Here is a 23544-nt window from a genome sequence, read left to right as displayed (position 1 = left end):
ATAAGATATTCTTGTGGACGAATGAGACTACATGTCGACCTTCTACTGTGCGTAGAGTGACTGCTTCTACCCATTTAGTAAAATATTCTGTTGCGGCAAGAAAATATTTGTGACCATTTAAGGCAGAAGGAGTAATGGGGCCTACGACATCAAAAGCCCACATGGAAAATGGCATGGTGAGATGACAAATTGCAAGTATGTTGCCGCCGATTGAGGAAGCTCTCTGCCACCGGATGAAGAAGATAGGATGATGGAAGAAGAAGAAGAAGTTGGAGATGAAAAAAAAAAATCCGGCAACTGGGAGAAAGGGGCAAGGGAAGAAAATCAGAGGGAGAAGGGGAAGTTTTGGCGCACAGGATGAGAGCCCCCATTTTTTTCTGTTTTTTGGGTTTTTAAAGAGCCCAAACCGGCTGGAACCGGTTTGTAACAGAAAATTTTTCAGTTTTAAAAAAAATCCAAACCGGTTCCAGCCGGTTTGGTTATTATTTTTTTTTTCAGTTTTCTTTTAGGGATGCAAACCGGTTCAGGCCGGTTTGTGTTATTATTTTTTTTTTTCAGTTTTTTTTCAATTTTCAAAAATCACAAACCATGTAATGGTTTGTTTTTATTATTTTTTTTATTTTCAAAAATCTACAATAAACTATTTAAAAGTTTTTATTTGCTAAAAACTCAAAACCTCATTTGATTATTATTATTTTATTATTATTTTTTCTAAAAAATATAACTATTCTAATCTATATATTTAATATTTTTTTTCTTCTTTTCTATAAAGAAAACCAAAATGATTTAACTAAATTGCAAAATGAAACTATGTTTCTCTATTTTCTTTATTTTTTAATTTTTTATTAACAACTAAAACTACTACGTAAATACAAACATTAAAATATGTACTAAAATGCAAAATAAAGCTACTTTTTCAAGCATTTTCTAATTTTCAATCATTTTAGCTCATTTACTCAAAAACTAACATAAAATTGGGTTTTTGAAACATTATTTTATAATAAAATCATGCATATTTTAATGTTAATTAACCCTGAATTATATGCATGATCAAATACCCCCATGCTTATGTTTTGCTAGTCCTCAAGCAAATTAGAAAAATGCATGAAATGAAAACTATCACCTAACTCACTTTCGTAGGAATCACGGTTGCATTTAGCTTATGCAACAAGCCATTTCAACCCCTGGGTTACCCCAGTGGACGAGTAAGGTCTCGTGAGGGTTTGTAGTGATGCTACCCACAAACATCTCTGTCATGTATGCATAATATTACACATCCTCATAAGCAGTAGGTAATTAAAGACTTTGTTTTCACAAATATTTCCTGTTATTTCAAAATCAAAATATAATTAGAGTCTTTTATATACCACCACAGAAAAGAATTTCTTTCACTTTTCTAAATATCACAATTATTTATGTTTTATTCTTAGAAAATCCAATAAAAACATATTATTATTTACTTATTCTCACTCATATGTTTTCTGCACAGGTTTTCTCAATCACACTTCTAAGCACTGAACTTTTCTATCTTTTTCAGCTTTTTCTCGATTTTTTCATTTTTTCACGCTTTTTCTTTTTGCGCACTCATTCTTCTCTTATAGCTTGCGTGTGGTCTGCTTTTATGCCTTGTGCAATGTCAATATCTTCTATACTTTTTCAATGCATACCAAAAGATATCAACTAAGACATAAAAGTGACTTCCTTCATTCACCTTTGCAACATGAGAGTCAAACATTTCAACTTGTATCTGTTCTCAGCTACTTAGGATCACGAAGTTTTCCACTCTCCTTTTCAAAATGGAATTAAAAGTTTCAACTTACATCTAAGTTCCATCTACTACGGATTATGGAATTATCCAAACAATCTAACGCATGCTTTTTCTCACTTTTTTCTTTTGAGCTCATTTTTACGCTTTTGTTCATTTGCTTAGTTTTTCAAAAATACAACTGTGCATATTCATATTTGCAATTCAAAGTAAATTCTAACATGTATTTATCATCATTTCTTTGAAATCCGCATAAACAACCATAATTTTTAGATCTATGTCAGAAAAAAATTTCGTGGGGCTTAAAAATTCTCTAAAAATATCAAATTTTAAATAACATTCATATAAGTTCAAACTCTTTCTTTAAAAGCCTACTTTTCATGAAAGATGTGTAAACATGTGCAAGAACGTAGACAAAAATATTCTGGTGAGCTACTACACCCTCCCCTCATGCTTGAATGACACTGTCCCAGTGGCACTCCCCCATGCTTATGTGAAACTACGTGAATGCACATGAGATGAAATCAATGAAGGAAAGAAAGTAAACTCAATGAAATCTAAAATGTGACAATATGCCTACACTCATCATGATCTATGCATTATGCACAAGAACTATATGAAAGTAAACTAAATTTTTTTTTTTTATGAATATTTATAAAATCTTAAAATATATACAAACATGTGTGAGCCCTAAACTTCTAAAAGATCAACATCCTCAATGTCTTGTCCTATCACAGTATCTGAGATATAAGGCTTCAGCCGTTGCCCATTTACTTTAAAAATTGCACCCGTGCGAGGGTCAAAAAGATCTATCGCTCCATATGGAAACACCCTATGCACAACAAATGGACCATTCCATCTTGACTTCAACTTGCCTGGAAAAAGATGAAGACGCGAATGATAAAGCCATAGCTTTTGCCCAGGCTCGAACTGTTTCCTAACAATATATCGATCATGAAAATGTTTAGTTCGAGCCTTGTAAATCTTTGCACTCTCATAGGCCTCATTACGCAATTCCTCTAACTCACTCAACTGTAATTTTCTCTCGACTCCAGCTTGGGTCATATTGAAATTGAATTTTTTTATAGCCCAATATGCTCTATGTTCTAACTCAACAAGAAGATGGCAAGGTTTCCCGAAAACTAATCGAAATGGTGACATACCAATCGGGGTTTTGAAAGCAGTCCTATAAGCCCACAAGGCATCATCAAGGCGCTGAGACCAATCCTTGCGGTCTGGTCTGACTGTCTTTTCAAGAATCCTCTTTATCTTCCTGTTAGAGACCTCAACTTGGCCACTGGTCTGCGGATGGTAAGGTGTAGCAATCCGATGATGCATAGAATATTTCTTAAGTAAGGAAGTTACTTGCACATTACGAAAGTGCGTACCACCATAAATGATGATCGCTCTAGGAACTCCGAACCGACTAAAAATGTTGTGCTTGATAAATCGAAGCACCTCTTTATGATCATTGGTCCGGGTGGCCACAGCCTCGACCCATTTTGAAACATAATCAACTGCCACTAAAATATATGTAAATCCAAACGATGGCGGAAAAGGACCCATGAAATCAATGCCCCAAACATCAAAAATCTCCACAATCAGAATAGGTAAAAGAGGCATCATGTCGCGCTTGGTAATGCGACCTGTTTGCTGACATCGCAAACACTTCCTACAGAATTCGTGAGCATCTCTATGAAGTGTGGGCCACCAAAATCCAGACTAAAGGACCTTTGCGACGGTCTTCCGACTAGAAAAATGACCTCCACAAGCTAAAGAATGACAAAAAGATAAAATGGAATGATACTCTTCTTCGGGCACACATCTCCGAATCATCTGGTCCGGGCATGATCTAAATAATTCTGGTTCCTCCCAAAAATAATTCTTCACTTGCGCAAAAAAACTATCTCTCTCATTTCGGTTCCAGTGCGCAGGATACTCTCTAGTAACCAGGAAATTTATGATATCTGCGAACCAGGGTAAATGCTTGACATGAAATAACTGCTCATCCGAAAAAGAATCAACAATCTGTCCTTGATCAATAGATGAATCCATAGTCAGTCTGGACAGATGATCTGCTACAAGGTTCTTACATCCTCTTTTATCTTGAATCTCGAGATCAAATTCTTGTAACAGAAGAATCCAACGAATGAGACGCGGTTTAACATCCTTTTTACTCATCAAATATATCAATGCAGCATGATTTGAGTAAATGATAACTTTAGAGCCTAACAAATATGATCGAAACTTCTCAAGTGCAAATACAATGGCTAGTAACTCCTTCTCAGTGGTAGTATAATGCATTTGTGTGTCAGAAAGAGACCTACTAGCATAATGAATAACATGAGATCGTTTCTCAACCTTCTGACCTAAAATTGCTCCAACCGCGTAATCTGAAGCGTCACACATAATCTCAAATGGCACTGACCACTCAGGTGATCTGAGAATAGGAGCAGTGGTCAGTGCTTCCTTTAGGGCTAAGAATGCCTTCAGACAGGCATCATCAAACACAAACGACTGGTCTTTCGACAACAGGTTACACAACGGTCTAGAAATCTGACTAAAATCCTTAATGAACCGTCTATAGAAACCTGCATGCCCTAAAAATGAACGCACTTGCCTCACAGAGGTCGGTGGAGCTAATATGACAATGGTCTCCACTTTGGCCTTATCGACCTCAATACCTCTCTCGGACACAATATGTCCAAGAACAATCCCCTGTTGTACCATGAAATGACTCTTTTCCCAACTAAGCACTAGATTTGTCTCCCTACAGCGCTGAAGTACACGAGATAACTTTTGGAGACAATCGTCAAAAGAAGAGCCATAAACCGAGAAATCGTCCATGAAAATCTCAAGGACATCATCCATCATGTCGGAGAAAATCGCCATCATACATCTCTGAAATGTAGACGGGGCATTACAAAGCCCAAATGGCATCCTCCTATACGCAAATGTACCATAGGGACAGGTAAATGTCGTCTTCTCCTGATCCTCGGGATGAACGGCCACCTGGTTATATCCTGAATATCCATCTAAAAGGCAATAATACTGTTGGCCTGCAAGTCTTTCTAAAATCTGGTCGATGAACGGTAACGGGAAATGATCCTTCCTAGATGCACTGTTCAACTTCCTATAGTCAATACATACTCGCCATCCTGTAGTAGTCCTCATGGGAATGCTCTCTCCTTTCTCATTCTTCTCCACAGTGAGCCCAGACTTTTTGGGAACAACCTGGGTAGGACTCACCCATTGACTGTCGGAGATGGGATAAATGATCCAAGCGTCTAACAATTTAACTACTTCCTTCTTCACCACTTCTTTCATGTGAGGATTTAGTCTTCTTTGCGCTTCTCTTGAGGGTTTAGCTCCCTCATCCATAATGATCCGATGCATACAAAAGGAGGGGTCAATCCCCTTTAAATCCGCAACAGACCATCCAATAGCTTCCTTGTGCTCATGCAAGACCTGTAACAACTGATGCTCCTGTGAATTTGTCAGGTCTGCAGAAATAATAACTGGGAGAGTCTGCTCTTTTCCTAGAAAAACATACTTGAGTGAAGCTGGTAAAGGCTTCAACTCCAACTCTGAGGGACTCTCTATCGATGGTTTTGCGGGCTTCTCAGCTAACTCTGGAAGTGGTTTGAAATGCCAAGTCCAACTGACATTATCTGTCTCACTATCTATCATATCAAGGCGATCCTCTTTGAATGATTCATCATCCTCCTCTTGAGGTGGATCACTCAACAACCAAGCATGCTCAACTTCTATAAGATCCTGAATGATATCAACCTCAAAAGAAGCTTCCTTAGTGTCAGACTCCATCGATGCACAAAAAATGTTCAGCCTCATTTTCCTATTTCCAAATGAAACATCCATCTCACTAGTGCGGCAATTAATGCACGCATTGGCAGTAGCTAGGAAAGGGCGACCAAGAATAATAGGAGTCTGTCTGATGCTATCAACTCCCTCCATATCTAATATAACGAAGTCGACAGGGAAATAACAATCCTCCACCTTGACTAAAACATCTTCAAGTATCCCTCTCAGGACCTTAATCGATCTATTCGCAAGCTGAAGCGTCATAGGTGTAGGTTTCATCTCTTTCAATCCAAATTTGTCATAGAAGAAACCCGGCAAAATGTTAACACTTGCCCCAAGGTCAAGCAAAGCACGCTCAACAGTGATGTTTCCTATGACACATGAGATGATAGGGGTCCCTGGGTCCTTAAGTTTAGGTGGGGTTTGGTGTTGTAATACTGCGCTTATCTGCTCAGTCAAATATATTTTCTTCTGCGCATGGGACCTCAACTTCCTTTTCTGCGTACAAAGCTCTTTGAGGAACTTTGCATATGCAGGGACTTGCTGAATGGCATCTAGTAAGGGGAGGTTTATCTGAACGTGCTTGAATATCTCAAGCATCTCTTGCATGTTCACTCCCGACTTACCTAGTACTCTCGGTTTCTCTAACGCCTCAGGAAAGGGGGATTTGGGAATATGGGTTATGGAAGGCTCAAATGGAAGAACCCTCTCGCTTTCCTGAGGTAAAACATTAGGGACAGACTGCTTCTTACTTATCTTCTATCTTTCTTCTGCAGCCTCCCTCGAATGGTACTGCTTCCCACTTCTAAGGGTCACTACTGCTTGAGCCTGCTCTTGATGTGTATCTGTCATATGCAAACTCTGCAGAGGTTCTTTACCCCTAGGGTTAACTACGCGCTGGCTAGGCAATGCCCCCTCACTTCTCCTGCAAAGTGTCTCTGCAAGTTGCCCCATTTGGGTCTCTAATTTTGCAATAGATTGGGTATGTGAGCTCAAATTCGCCTTAATATCTGAAAATGCTTGTAGCATCTTGTCCTCGAAAGACTGACTATGCGAAGGCTCCTGAAAATGGGGTTGAGTATAAGCAGGTTGGGCTGGAGGATCATTGGATCTGTGAAATCCAGGTGTATAACCACCTTGCCTGGATTGACTCTGGGAAGGGTTAGGGGCTTGGGCCTGTGAGTTACGCCATGAGAAATTTGGATGGTTTCGCCAGCCCGGGTTGTAAGTATTGGCAAATGGATTGGGTGCGGGCCTAGCAAAGTTTTGAGCCATCTGAGCTTGCTCTTGGACAAACTCAGGGTACTGTGGCGCATCTGGACACTGGAGAACATGGTGTGCAGGACTCGCACACAACTCACACACCTGCATGGCAAGAGAGGGACCCAACAACAACTGATCTAATTTCTGGGACAGTTGGTCTACCTTGTTGCTCAACTCAAGGTTCATCCCTATCTCGAAAATACCTTCCTTCTTATTGCTATCCTGTACAGGTGCAGCTCTATCAGACCGTGAAGTTGTCGCATGGTGCATCAAATTCTCGCTTAATGTCTCAAAGAGCAACCACGCTTCATCCTCACTTTTGAGCATGAAAGTGCCCCCACATGCGGCATCAACCATTTGACGATTCTTCTCAGTAAGACCATCATAGAAATATTGCACCAGTTGCCAGCGAGGCACCTGGTGGTGGGGACACTTGCGGAGAAGATCCTTCATCCTCTCCTAAGTCTCGTGGAACATTTCCCCCTCTATTTGCGAAAAGCTGGTGATGGCCTTTCGATACTGGTTCGTCTTACCGATTGGGAAATATTTTTTTAAAAATTCTCTTTGCATATGTTCCTAAGTGGTAATTCAAACTGTATCTAATGCCTTCAGCCAGTGTTTGGCTTTATCCTTCAGTGAGAAGGGAAACAGGGTCAACCTCATAGCATCATCTCCAAAGTTGTTGATTCGTACTGTCGAACAAATCTCTAAGAATTCATCAAGATGATGATATGGGTCTTCATTGCTAAGGCCATAAAATGAGGGTAACATTTGGATTACACTGGCCTTAATCTCAAACTGATTCGCTCCTACATCAGGTCTTGTGATGCAGAAGGCGGGAGTATAGGTGTTAGGCATGAAGTACTCCCTAAGAGGACGAGTAATCTGCTGATTCTCAGCCATGGTTGCAGATCTTTGGGCTCTCCTAATAAGGGACTCGGGGTCCTCAATCGGCTCTACCAGCTCAGTGTCAAGTGAGTGTCGCCCTTGCATACACCTCGTAGAAGACTGGTGTAGCTCACGTCCTAACTTTGGGTTTTCTACCTAACTAATGCACTACGCGGCCAAACCACGCAAACCACAAAGCGAGTAAACTAAAAGCAACAAAAACTAAACAATCACCACGCAAGTAAACATAACAGAGATGATGCAAAAGAAATATAAAGTCTATGTGTACGGTACCAATCGTACACAGTCACCTCTAAGGGAATCCTAGTAGGTGGGTTGTGCAGAAAAGTAAGCTCGTCTCTAAGATATGCACATACGTGGTTCTAAACCTAAATGCAAACAAATACTAGGCAATAAAGCGAATACTAATATTACGCCGTTCCCCGGCAACGGCGCCAAAAATTTATTGTCTTTTTTTTAAATCGTTGTAATTTTGAAAAGATTTTTAAATGTAAAACATGTGAAAACCAGACATCAAATAATAAAAACCGGTTCTCACTAGTGGATGAGACCGGGTCGAACTCAGGGAACGGGAATATTTTGTATTCAAGTACACAAATCTAAACTAATCTTTATTGCAAAATTATTTGAAATGTAAAATGTTCAAGAAAGGTAAAAACAACTAACTATTACAACAAATGAATACCCTTCGCAGAGGGCGTAAAGTGCAATATTTACAAACCCAATTAAATTCCTAATTCTAAACTAAAAAGTAAAAAGAAGCTTTATTCTTTGTACTTTGTGTCACGTAATCACTTCCGCTCCAATCCCATGCAATCCGGCACAAGTCCAACGAAACACGAGCAGTACACGAAAGAAAAACAAAAACTAACTAACTAAATGTTAATACTGAAATGACAATTCATTAAGAAATTTTAAGACTAATTGTAATATCAAAAACTAACAATATTTTCTTAACTAAGTAATACTAACTGCTAATTAACTAAGTAATCTAATTACAACTAACAGCTAACTTAATCACTATTATCAAAACACTTCGTAAAAATCAGTGAGACACTTAGTAAAATATATGTAAAATTCAGTGAAATTCAGTAATTCAATCAATGAAGTTCAATCAATGAATTTTAACATCCCATATATGATACCATTACCAAACTGTAATACACTTCAGATTTTCAACTTTAATCAAAATCCACTTAATAATCAACAAAACTCAAATCGGATATAGTGAATATCAGTAAAAAAATTCTAGTAATCAGATTTGAAGTTTACTGATATAGTGAATATCAACACTCTCGATGATACAGCTTACATAGGTGAATTAGTTGGAGATCAGTAAAACACTATACTCTATGGAATTTCAACAACCGATCACCGGAAAAATCAGTAAAACTGAGTCACAATTCAGTCACCGGAAGAAAAAAAATAGAAAAACTGATTAAAAAATCAGGGGATTCCGACAGAGATTCAATCGATTACTGGAATTACTTTGATCAGTAATCCGATATTTTCCATTTGAAGATCAAACAATGTAACTCACGAATCACTTGGAGATATTTGATCCAGACATATAATCGTTCACACTCAAGCAATCTAGCACCGGAAAACTCATTCAAACTGGACTTCATCTGCAGGAACTCAGATTTCAATTCATATGATCGACAGAATTTTAGTCACAATTCATCTACTTCTAATATTGATTTAGATTCAATATACAGAAATTTCTTCAGCAGATTCCGATCAAGAATTTTTTTATCAAAAATTAATGCAAGAAGTGATCAAAATTCTTCATCAGAATACTATTCCGGTAGATCCCTGTCAATCGCCGGATTCCTCTTCAGACATTTTTTTCTTTTTTATGTTTTCTTTCTTCTTTTTTTTCAAATTAACATTCAAACATTATGAAGATTAACATTCAGAAAGATAAAGAAGAAGAAGAAGAAGAAGAAATCTGAAAACTTACCGTGAAATGAAAAAAAAAATCGGGGAAGAGGTGGCCTCCACCTCGTGCGCTGCCGCCGATTGAGGAAGCTCCCTGCCACCGGATGAAGAAGATATGATGATGGAAGAAGAAGAAGAAGTAGGAGATGAAAAAAAAAATCCGGCAACTGGGAGAAAGGGGCAAGGGAAGAAAATCAGAGGGAGAAGGGGAAGTTTTGGCGCACAGGATGAGAGCCCCCATTTTTTTCTGTTTTTTGGGTTTTTAAAGAGCCCAAACCGGCTGGAACCGGTTTGTAACAGAAAATTTTTCAGTTTTAAAAAAAATCCAAACCGGTTCCAGCCGGTTTGGTTATTATTTTTTTTCAGTTTTCTTTCAGGGATGCAAACCGGTTCAGGCCGGTTTGTGTTATTGTTTTTTTTTTCAGTTTTTTTTCAATTTTCAAAAATCACAAACCATGTAATGGTTTGTTTTTATTATTTTTTTTATTTTCAAAAATCTACAACAAACTATTTAAAAGTTTTTATTTGCTAAAAACTCAAAACCTCATTTGATTATTATTATTTTATTATTATTTTTTCTAAAAAATATAACTATTCTAATCTATATATTTAATATTTTTTTTCTTCTTTTCTATAAAGAAAACCAAAATGATTTAACTAAATTCCAAAATGAAACTATGTTTCTCTATTTTCTTTATTTTTTTTATTTTTTATTAACAACTAAAACTACTACGTAAATACAAACATTAAAATATGTACTAAAATGCAAAATAAAGCTACTTTTTCAAGCATTTTCTAATTTTCAATCATTTTAGCTCATTTACTCAAAAACTAACATAAAATTGGGTTTTTGAAACATTATTTTATAAAATCATGCATATTTTAATGTTAATTAACCTTGAATTATATGCATGATGAACATGCGTGTAAAATAAGAGATTTGTTTATCCTGCTTGCATATAGGGTATTTATAGATAAAGGCAAAATTTTAAAATGCCCCAGTATAACTGGGAAAGGAGAATTTGATCATTATTCAAAGAGAATTTTATAGGAATTACAAAGGATAAGACATGATTTAAGTATAGAATTTTTTCAAATGTCGAGCATTGATGGGATCTGGTAATTCCACTCCGTCGGCATTGATGAGTCAATATGAGTTATGAGGTAATGCCTCTTTGACAACATAGGGACCTTCCAAATTGGGTGACCACTTGCCACACGGGCGGTGTTTGAGATAAGTCGTTGATCTGTGTACTAGATCATTGACTGAGAATTTCCTTTCAATGACAGATTTTGCATATTGTCTGGCTATCCTTTGACGATATGATTGAGCGTGCTCTGCTGCTCTGAGTCTTCTTTCATCTAGCAAATCAAGTTGTACTAGCCGTTGTTGCTAATACTGATCAAGAGGTAATTCTAGAAGTGATGCAAATTTCAGAGCAGGTTTCTGAACATGTAGAGGCAGTACTACTTCAGTTCCGTAGACAAGTTCTGACGGAGTAGCATTAGTTGGAGTTCGAATGGTGGTTCTATACTCCCACAACACATCATGAATCTTTTCATGCCAGTCACAGCCTGTCTCCAGAGTTCGCTGCAGGATTCGGATCAGAATCTTATTGGTGGCCTCTGCTTGACCATTTCCTTGAGGATAATAAGGAGCGGAGAAATGACGATGAATTCTGAACTTTGAGCAGAACGTCCTCATTCTCTCATTTTTGAAGTGACTGTCATTGTGAGACACAATATCATGCGGTATGCCGAAACGTCATAAGATATTCTTGTGGACGAATGAGACTACATGTCGACCTTCTACTGTGCGTAGAGTGACTGCTTCTACCCATTTAGTAAAATATTCTGTTGCGGCAAGAAAATATTTGTGACCATTTAAGGCAAAAGGAGTAATGGGGCCTACGACATCAAAAGCCCACATGGAAAATGGCATGGTGAGATGACAAATTGCAAGTATGTTGCCGGCACATGAATAGAAGGTGCATGCATCTGGCATCTGTAAACACCCCAAATTTTCACTCACCTTCCTGATACACCCATACATCATTACATTTCGGTTCTCCGGAATCAATGAAGGGCAAAATGGTCATTTTCTGAGATTGAACCTTGTAGAAAGTCCTAAATTCCATTCTCGAGTCTCAAAACTTCTCTATTTAAACCCAAAGACATCTTCAAACTGCAAATTTTCAAAATCTCATGCTTAACCAGAAGTCAGAATTTTCAAATTTAAATTCAAAGTGGCAATTTCGTGGGACATATCTTTGCATAACATCGCATCAGTATTTCATATCATTTCACTGCACAACATGTCATTTTGAGATCCAGAACTCCTGATTTTCAAAAATGTCAATCCAGATTCGAGTTTTAAATATTTCAAAATTGATTTCAAACCCCTGGGTTTTTAAAACTGCCAAATTCTTCCCATTTTACCCTCAGGGCTCCGAATCACAAAAGTTTTCTCAAGAAAACGATCTGGACAGTTTTGGACATTGATTTTCAAGATTTTGTCAGTTGAAAAGAGGGGGACACAATTTCAAATTCATAAGACCTTATTTCAAACTTTTACAAAAAGGCTCAGAATTTCTCCGCATCTTTCCAAATTTTGCCTTGAAGAACCATTTTCTTCTAAATTTTGAAATCAAACCAAAATTCACTTCGTGTTTTCTAAACTAGCCTACTATTGTGAAAATTCCAAAATATCTCATCTGGCTTTTATTTCAAATAAGTGACGTGGGACCCGCCTCGAGGTGGTGTCACACTCAAATTCTCAAAAATTTCTCTCATTTCAAAACAGTGCCCTTTCAGAAGTGGCACCGATTTATAAGATTTTTTTATTTATTTAACTCAATTTTAATAAAATAATTAGTGGGCCCACGTAGGTGGCGCCCCACTAAAACTCTTTGCCAAGAAAAACAATCTTTTTGTATATGCTTCAAAAAGTTTTCAAATTCAGTTGAGGTGGCACCACCTTAAAAAAAAAGGAAAAAAAAAAACAAAATTCGTTTTATCATTTTGTTTTGTTTTTTTTATTTTATTATTATTACTTTTCAAACCCAAAACTTTTATTTTACTTAAGTTTCAAATTTTTTTTGGAGAAAGGGAGCCGTCCCCCTCTCAATACGGCGAGTTCTCTTTTTCAAAAATTTTCAAAAAAATTTAAAAGGCTGTTTTAAGGGTTATCAAGGTCGACTAAAGAGGAGGAAAAAGAGGGATTTGAAGGGGAAAGCAAGGTCCGACTATTAAAAAGAGGGAGGGTCCAGCAAAAAGGGATCCCATCTGTGACTCCAGCTCTCTTCCTCCCTTCATCATCTGCCTTCCTCTCTTCCCAGCAGAAGGGAACTTCTTCCTTTCTCCTGCTTCTTCCACCTGGGATTGATCGAGCTTTTCAAAGAGGACAATAGGCGATTTCCTGGAGGCTCAGCTCAGCCTGTAAGAAGCACTTCTTCAGCCTCTGCCAAATCAAGGTAACGACCCCCTTTACATCTACATTTGTGTGAATTAGGCATCACGTTTATGTCATCTGCAATGCAAAATCCGTGACAACGATGGATGTGGCTTGCACCTTGGGTTTTCCAATGCGTCTGGAATGGATGATGCCCCTTTAATGGCATTCTCATTCCAGCATGATCCCCAAAATCGTCATTTTTTTTTTTGAAAAGCTTTTGCACAATTCATTTCAGCATTGTCCTAAAATCGTCATTTTTTTTTTCTTAAAAGCTTTTGCATAATTTATTCCAGCATCTAAAATGTTTTCAAATAATCTCTTCATTGCAATTCATGACCTGCACATCTGGATCATTCTGTTACATATTCATGACTCCACTTACGCTATTGGGGTCATTCTGCAACTAATTTCTAGCCTGTTAATGTTCTAATTTTTTTTTTACAAATTCAGTGGAAGTGATATCAGTTGGTATCGTTCTCACTTTCCTTTATGCAGCTCGGTTATTCCCCATGTTTCCCCACATACTATTGTTTACTATAACTCCTCTGTATTTCAATCTTTTTTTTTTATCCATACAGTTTGTTTTTTTCCTTTTTGAAAGCATACACATGTCATGACCCCAAGCGATGCCCTTATGGAGCTATCGTACAGAAAATAGCACCCTGGACCCAGTGCAACATCGGAGCTTGACATAAGTCATCATCTCAATTTGTTATAATATTTCATTTACAGATTGCAATAGTAGTTGTTGTTATCTGTGCTTTAAGTTTCTTTTTTTTTTCTGCTATTTTCAGTAAGCTCATATTCAGAGCATTGTTTTGATGATAATCAAAGCCCTTAATCTCATTGATAGGGTAGACTGCAAATCCTTCTCAATAGGTTCAGCATTAGAGAGTTTCCTGTCTGATTGCTTACCTCTTCTCCTCTCATAAAGGATACTGCCATTGCAAGAAGTATAACCATCTGTTTTACACATTTGATTCATGGTTATCCTCTCATAAAGGATTTCTGATTTACGTTTCACCACTATGAGAGGCCATTTCTAAAGATCGGTTACATTTTTTTTTGTCTTCTCAATGCTTGCCAAAGTCGATAAGTATCTGTCATATGGGCTTTGTATTCATCATGAGAGACAGGATTTCACTACATGTTACTGTGTTTCCATGGACATAACACCTAGTCCTAAGTAAAAAGGATCAAGATAGTCATCTGTAATTTGACTCTTTTACAACCTAATAGTACCATGGTAATCGACATCAAGGTAAAACACTCGCTCAGTTCGCCTAGCGGATGTGGATTCAGATTGGCAAAGCATAAGTGCTCCAGCATTGACTGTGTCCCGTTGCTTCCCCACCTTTGTGTTATATTTTTTTTTTCTATATTTCAGCCTTTTAGATCCCTGCACTTTAATTTCTGTATAATTATCTGTTTTATGAACCTGTCTTACTTTGCTATCACCACGCTGGCATAGCTAGGATTACTTGTTGGTATTGAAACTGGCAGCAACTTGTTTCTTCCCCTTTCACCTTCACGGCTGGCATTTAGATGCTAATAGTGTAGTGCTTCTCCCCTACACACTCTACTATTGCCTTCAACTATATCTAGGCACTTTACATTAAGCACTTCACTATTGCCTACATCTCTATCATTATGTATAACACCATTCTAGTAAATTGATGCACAACTCCTGCACCTTAGATCTGTACACTATATGTCTCACTGTGTTACAACTGCAACTTCAGTAGTTTTTTTTTTTCTTTGTGTTACCTTATGATTCTTGCCTCAGCCATATGTGGTGTTTTACAAGACCCTTTATAACAGTTTCTAGTCCAGGTAAGATTGATTTGTAAACCGGTGCTATAGGAATTTATTTTCATGGCATGCCATTCGGTACATATAGGTCACCAGTTCAACCCATGTTCATTCCATTACCTTGTTTATTCCCTGCACATGTGATGTTCTAAAGGGCATTGGCTATCGCTCCACCTATTGTACAGATAGACCCTACACACATCAAAGAGTCTCATATATAGTTTGTGATATTAACCACCCCTCACAGCACATTTTAAGTTGATTTTCACATCATGCTCCCAATCATTTAAGGTTCTAGGGGATATTCCAGTTGTGCAACATAGGTGCAAATTAAATTTTTTTTTTGAGATTTGCAATTGTAGAAACACACACACACACACACACACACACACACACATATATATATATATATATATATATATATATATATATATATATATATATATATATATATATATATATATATATATATATATATCCTTGGGTATCCACTCCTCGTGCTGACCCACTTTTGCAGGGAAATCTAGAGGATGCTGACTCTTTCAATTCTGTATTTTTTTTTCTTCTTATTTTTATTTTGCTTTATGTCAGAGATTTAATAATCAAACTTGGAATAATATTTACTTTTACTGCTTAGGTTAGGATGCATATCATGTAGTTTGATTTTGTAATATCCTGATCTTATGAATCATGCATTTTATTGCAAAAGCACTATGGATGTACACGAATGGCACGTGCACCAACTCTTAGGGAGTTGATGAACTCGGTGGAGTCCATATTTACGGCCCTAGTCGGAATATGGACGAGACCCAGATCCATCATCTTTCTACTAGTCACACTGAGCCTACACTCTTAGGCTATCTTAAAAATGCACATCATATTTACAATTTTCAAAATATTGTGAATTAACCCAAATCAACTCTGAACATATTCATGGCCACAGTCAGAATATGTGAAGGATTTATTTTGGCTTAATACACATTTTTCCAACAAATTTCTCAGAAAAAAAATCTTTCCAAAGTGCATTCATGCATCCAAATCATCTGTATCATGGCATCATCTGCTTTTTTCATGATTTTCTCGAGAAAACTTCAGTCCATGGAAATCAGTTTCTCAAGAAACTTCTAAAATTTTCAAAGTCGGATTTTCCAAGTCAGGTTTTCCCATGATTTTCCCTGGAAAATGTTATTTTCTTAAGATTTTCAAAAGGAGTTTCTCAATCTTTCTCAAGAATCAAAATCAATTTTCAAGGGTTTCAAGGCCAAGATTCCCAGGATTTCAATTTTCCTTCTCCACAAGGGTTTTTCAATGAATTTCAATCATTTTTCAAAGAAAATTTTCAAAAGTTGGGATTTTCCCTGATAAGCACTTCCCTTCAAATGTTCATCATTTTCCTAAGAATTACATCCGTTCTCTCAGGATTTTCATCTATTCCTGATTTTTCCAAAACTTCATAAACTTTCTCGAAATTTCAAACCCTTTTCATCTGAGTTTCCTGAGAAATTGACTTCCCACCTTTTTCCTGAGAAATGCTTTTCAACTCCAAATGTTTTCTAAAGCATACATCATACTTTTCCAAATTGCATTTTTACAAAATCTCATAGCACATGCCTGAATTCTCTATGCATTTAGGATAGAACACAATTTCGATGATTTAACTAAGTCAACCACATTTTGGTCCTTGGTTCGATTACCCCTGTTAAAGGCGGCAGGAACGGTCGAACCTCGTACCAACAGGTCGAGCCCCATTCCATGGATTTTCCCACGATTTTCAAAATGGAGGCGAGTATTTCAATTTTCCAAAATCCTGTCAAGTTTGAATCGCGAAAGCATTTTCCTCTCTCTTCCACAAGGAAGGGAAGACGGGAAAAATTTTGCGACGATAACAACATTGAACGCACTTCTTCACAAAACGATAGCAATCTTGTTGCATGGTCCTCCAGTAATATCCTGCTCGGATGATTTGTTTGTCAAGAGTTTGGTAGCCAACATGACCACCGCAAATGCCTTCATGTTCTTCCTGCGCAACTTCTTTGGCTTCTTCTTCGTCCAAACATCTAGAATATTCAGAACTGAATCCACGATGATAGAGGACGTCGGCAAGAATAAAATATCGAGCAGACATGCGCTGGATTGCTCGCTGCTCTTTCTTTGAGATTTCTGAAGGAAATTCGTCAGTTTTAATGAAATTCTTGATGTCATGATACCAGGGCTTTTTCTTTTGCTCAACCTGGTTTATCAGTTCTACTGGGACAAAAACAGGTTGATCAAGTCTACCAATTTCAAAGGAGTGACAAGATTCTTCGTTCTTGAAAGACATGATGGATCTCAGATTGGCTAAACTGTCTACAACTTGATTGAAGTCTCTCTTGATATGAAAAAGTTGGAATTCTTCGAATTTGTCGGCAAGGGCTAAGACGATCTTCTGATAAGGAAGTAATTTATGATCCTTCACTTGCCATTCGGCTAGGACTTGATTGACGACGAGCAAAGAATCGCCATAAGCATGCACTATTCTGACATTGAAGTCTTGTAGAATTTTCAGACCCTGTATCAAAGCTTCATACTCGGCCATATTGTGAGTGCACTTAAAATCCAGCTTGAGAGAAAAGGGGATCATCTCTTTCTCTGGTATGATTAGCAGAATCCCGATTCCTATGCCTGCCATATTCTTGGAACCGTCAAAGAATAAATTCCAAATTGGGGATTGTTGAATATTGCAAATCAACTCAACGGGGAAATCATCCTCGGCTTTAACGTCCTCTGCTAGAGGAAAATATGCCAATTGATCTGCAATTGCTTGGCCTTTGATAGAGTGCTGAGAGACATATTCCAAGTCGTATTGCATTAATAGGACTTGTCATTTGGCAATTTGTCCACTGAGGAATGGTTGTTCGAGAATGTACTTGAGAGGATTAAGTTTTGAGAGAATCTTGACTTCTGATGCTAACAGATAATGCCTCAACTTCTGACACATCCAGACCAGTGCTAGACATGTCTTCTTTATATGAGAGTACTTCTTCTCGTAGTCAATAAAAATCTTGCTTACATAGTAGATGGCATGCTCAATCAAACTGCCTTCCTCATACTGTGCCAAGAATCCGCCGCAAGCAACTTGATTGACTGGAATGTATAGCAGTAGGGGTTTTAAAACAGGAGGGTTGAGCAAATATTTCTTTATGCGCTCGAACGATTGCTGACACTCTGGTCCCCATTCGAACTTCACTCCTTTTCTGAGCAAATGATTGAACGACTCGCATCTCATGGCCAAATTGGATATGAATTGCCGAATTGATTGCATGCATCCTTGAAGGCTACGCAATTCTTTGAGATTGGTCGGGGGTGGCATGCCAATTATAGCTTTTGCCTTAGTGGGATCCACTTCTATCCCCTTTTTGCTGACTAAAAAGCCTAACAACTTGCCAGATTCGACTCTAAAAACACATTTTTGTGGATTGAGTCTTAGCTTGTAAAGAATGAGTCGCTTGAAAACTTGATTAAGGGCTTTGATATGATCTTGCTTTTCTTTGAACTTTACCAGAATATCATCGACATATGCATCCATGATTTTGTGCATCTGATCATGGAAAATAACAGCCATAGCACGTTGATAGGTGGCTCCAACATTTTTAAGCCCAAATGTGTAAACACCCCAAAATTTCACTCACCTTCTTGACATCGCCCTCAATCATCATATTTCAGTTCTTCAGATGTAATGAAGGGCAAAATGGTCATTTTCCAAGATTGAACCTTGCAGAAAGTCCTAAATTTCATTCTTGAGCCTCAAAATTTATATATTTAGGTTCGGAGACATCTTCAAATTGCAAAATTTCAAAATCCTTTTTCTGGACAAAAAGCTAGAATTTCCAAGTTTGAACTCAGAGTGACATTTCATAGAACATGTCTTTACATAGGATTGCATCATTTCACTGCACAACATGTCATTTTGAGATCCAGAACTTCTGATTTTCAAAATTGTCAATCCAGATTTGATTTTTAAACTTTTCAAAATTGATTTTTAAAACCCTGGGTATTCAAAATTACCAAATTTTCCCATTTTACCCCCAGGACTTTGAATTACAAAAATTTTCTCAAGAAAAACAATTTGGATATTTGGATATTGATTTTAAAGATTTTATCTCAAAACTTTTTGCAAAAGATTTTAAATCTCTTTACAAATTTTTTTACATTTATCCATATTTTTGCCCTGAAAAACCAATTTTTTCAAATTCTTGAAAACAAATAATGTTTTATCTCATATTTTCAAATAAATGGAGCGGGACCCGCCTTTGAACTAGCATCATACTCAGACTCCCAGGTAAGTTTCTTATTCTCAAGCGGGACCCACCCGAAGTTCATACCAATTTACAATTTTTTCTTAATTTCTCAATATTTATTTATTTATTTTTAGTTAGCGGGCCCACACACATGTGGCACCCCAATTGAAAATAAAAGACTTGCAAAAATAAAACAAATACTTTATTTTCAAAAGGATTTTAAAAGTGGATTGAGGTGGCATTTCCATAAAAGCCTCTCATTTATTTCAATACTCATTTTTTTTATTTTATTCCTTTTTATTGATTTATTTAAATAAGTTTTGTTTTAAGAAGGATGCAGCCTTAATGGCACAGCTGAATTTCCCTAAAGTAATAAATTTGATTTTGCCTAAAACTTAGGGAAATGAAACCAAATTTTGAAAAAACAGGGAATGCGCCCCTCTTGAAATGGCTGTTTTCAAAAAAAAATTAAAAACCATAACGGAACCTCATGAAAGGGCTGCGTTTTATTTTTTTGAAGGGATTTCAAAATTCTTTAAGAGGAGGGGAAGGCTATGGATTCAAGAGGAGAAAAAGCTGGCGGATTGAATTTTTCTTTTTCTTTTTTTGGTTTTGCAGGTCTTCTTCCACCTCCAGCCAGCTGCAGTCGATATTTCCTTCATCTCAGCCACAGGAAACCGCCCTCCCTTGCTGCCAACTGTTGCTTCCCATCTGCCTTCAGCCCCACCGCAGGGAGTCCATCACCTACAGGCAAAGGGGTCCATCACCACCAGCTGCAAAAGGGAGCCTTCTGAGGGGGAGCTTTCTTCCACCTCCAACGAGGTGCTGTCCATCTCCTTCAGCCCAGCCGCAGGGCACCTCTAGCAGCTGCCTCTCATCATCTTCAACACACCAGCTGAACGTCCAAGAGGTTGCTGCATATCCTTCCCATCTTCTTCATCCCAACAGGAGGTCCAGCCCACCAACAAGAGATCAAACGGATGCTGCCCAGTCCATTTCCTTCAATCCATCCAGCCAATTGCCCATCATTTCTTCAACCCACCAGATGCTGCCACACATCCACCATCAGCAAAGGTCCAGCAGCTGCCCATCCTCTTTCAGCCCAGCCAACGTGTCCATCTCCCTCTATTTCAGCCCAGCCGCAGGGGATATAGCAGATCCAGCAGAAGACGCAGGCTGCTCCCCATCCTCCTTCAGCCCAGCAGAGGTCCAGCAGGAAACCTCCCCTCTTCGTCAGTCCAGCCGTCGTTTTTCCTTATTTCTGTCAGCCTAGCAGCAGAAAAACGATTTTCATTTGTTCTCTGCAAGTCATTTGGAACAGGGAATTACAAGAACGTCAATTGGACTTGAGGTAAGATGAAGTTTTTTTTTTAAAGGCATCACTTTCAGCATGAGAGGCATTTCCTTTACATATTCTATATCATTTGATTCCTAAAAGTGACTACTCCATAACGATTGCTTAGGGTCTGTGTTTGAATAATTAAGAGTTTTCAAAATGCCATATACCTGTTGTCTTTGTCCCTTTGTATATCTATCTTCACATTAGATGATTATCTCTTAATGCCTCTACATTAGCTGCTAAAAGAGATTTTTTTTTTCATTGTTTGTAAGTTTCATCAGATAAATTATGTTGACATTATCATGTCCAAACTGCTGGAAATTAAATAGTCTGCAGTAAGTCTGAAATTCAGTTAAGTTTAATAGAATTTGTGTATTACCTATATGTATATCACAATAGGTGAAAGCAATCATTTCACAAGGAATGGTAGATGAGTGTTATTCCATTTGTTATTCACGTGCTCTACATCTCTCAATAGCTTCATCATTTTCTTTCTCTAAGTTACAGCTGCTTATGCTTGTTGTAACAGTTAACATCTTCATCATGCATAGTTACATTCATATTCCATGCCCATTTTAATTTAGCATTTCATGTTATTGTGCAAACTTATGACAGCCTACTTTTTCTGCAAAATTCGGACTACCCTTACCTTTGCATTCAATGTTCAAAGCTATTGGTGGTATACTAACATGTCTTTCATGTATATATTGACAAGTAGTCATCTCCTGCACCTATACTTCCACTTGTAATATCACTTGCACACTTTCCTTTCTCCTCACTACACTTTTCACAAACATCTTCACATCTTCATTATGATTTTCACAGTATTTTCACAATATTTTTAAAAACAGATCATGGTATTTTCACATTACATTTCCTGCACATCCATTTTCTGTTGCAGGTGTGCAGTCTTGATAATCGGTTGTGTTCATGAACGGATATATCCATATCCGTTCATGATCTCTATGCCATCTTTTGCACACTTCATTATTGATATATAGGGAAGCTCCATACCCGATCTTAGTGAGAAATATGTTATAATTTGAGAATTACAGCTTTGTGAAATCCCCTACAGAAACTGTATATACCTGTATTTTCTGATTTTACCCATTATATGGATTTTCCATTAATATGTATGTTTTCTCATTACATGTATATATATATATCTATATATATGTATATCTATTGTATATCTACCTATATGTATACATATATATACATATATATATTCTTGTATATATATATATATATATCCCTTCATGTGCACTTATTTCCATATATGAGCATCCATGTATCTAATTTCTCATATAAATACATCTCCATTGTTACATTTCATTTAGCACCAATTTTAGCAATTTTGATATACATATATACATATCTTCTTTGTATATATTATATATATATATATATATATATATATATATATATATATATGTCCATTTCCTTGGTTATCTTGTACTAATTCTCATTTTTGTAGGAAAATCTAGAAGATGCTGATTCCTTGGCTCCATTTCATTTTTTTTTTACTTTATGTTAGCAATGTAACAATCAAATGTAAACCTTGGAATAATATTTATTTTCACTGCTTAGATTAGGCTGCATCTCATGTAGTTTGATTTCAGCAATATCTTGATTCTATGATGCATATATCTCAATTTTCAAAATTCACCGTGGAGGAACACGAATGGCACGTACACCAACTCTTAGAGAGTTGATGAACTCTATGGTGTCCATATTTACGGCCCTAGTCGGAATATGGATGAGACCGAGATCCATCATCTTTCTACCAGTCACACTGAGCCTACACTCTTAGGCTATTTTAAAAATGCACATCATATTTCCAATTTTTCAAAATATGGCGAATTAACTCAAGTAAACTCTGAACATATTCATGGCCATAGTCAGAATATGTGAAGGATTTATTTTGGCTTAATCCACATTTTTCCAACCATTTTTTTCAGAAATCTTTTCAAAGTGCATTCATTCATTCAAATCATCTGCATCATCTGTTTTTTTTCTCATGATTTTCTCAAGAGATTTTCACTTCATGGAATCAATTTCTCAAGAAACTATGATGATATTCGGAGTTGGATTTTCCAAATTAAAGTTTTCCTGTGATTTTCCTTGAAAATATTATTTTCTTAAGATGCATTCGAAAGGAAATTCTCATCTTTCTCAAGAATCAAAGTTGATTTTCAGACATTTCAAAGACAATATTCTCAGGAATTCAATTTCCTAAGTTCTGAATTTCCTTCTCCAATGAGTCTTCCTATAGATTTTCCCTCATTTTCCTAAAAAAAAATTCTCAAAGTCTGAGTTTTCCTGACAAGTGTTTTCCTTTTCAAATATTCATCTTTTTTCAGGAATTCTTCCCATTTTTTTGAGATTCTCATTTCTTCATAATTTTCCAAGTCTTTATAAATTTTCTCAAAATTTTCCTGAGACTCTCATTTCTTCATAGTTTTCCAAGTCTTTATAAATTTTCTCAAGATTTTCCCGAGACTCTCATTTCTTCATAGTTTTCCAAGTCTTTATAAACTTTCTCAAGATTTTCCCGAGATTCTCATTTCTTCATAGTTTTCCAAGTCTTTATAAAGTTTCTCAAGGTTTTCCCGAGATTCTCATTTCTTTATGGTTTTCCAAATCATTATAAACTTTCCTGAGATTTCAAATATTCTTCTTCTGAGTTTCCTAAGAGATCGATTTACCGAGAAATGCTTTTCAACTCCAAATGTTTTCTAAGCATACATCATAGTTTTCCAACTTATATTTTACCAAATCTCATAGCACATACCTGAATTCTCTGTGCGTTTAGGATAGAACACGATTTCGATAATTTTACTAAATCAAGCATAATTTTGGTCCTTGGTTCGATTACCCCTGTTAAAGGCGGCAGGAACGTAAAATACATGTAAAATTCAGTGAAATTCAGTAATTCAATCAATGAAGTTCAATCAATGAA

This window comes from Nuphar pumila, chromosome 5, assembly GCF_984573655.1.
Source record: "Nuphar pumila chromosome 5, dmNupPumi1.hap1.1, whole genome shotgun sequence".
In the NCBI taxonomy this organism is placed as follows: Eukaryota; Viridiplantae; Streptophyta; class Magnoliopsida; order Nymphaeales; family Nymphaeaceae; genus Nuphar; species Nuphar pumila.
The sequence above is the reverse complement of the archived record's forward strand: the minus strand, read 5'-3'. Positions refer to the sequence as shown.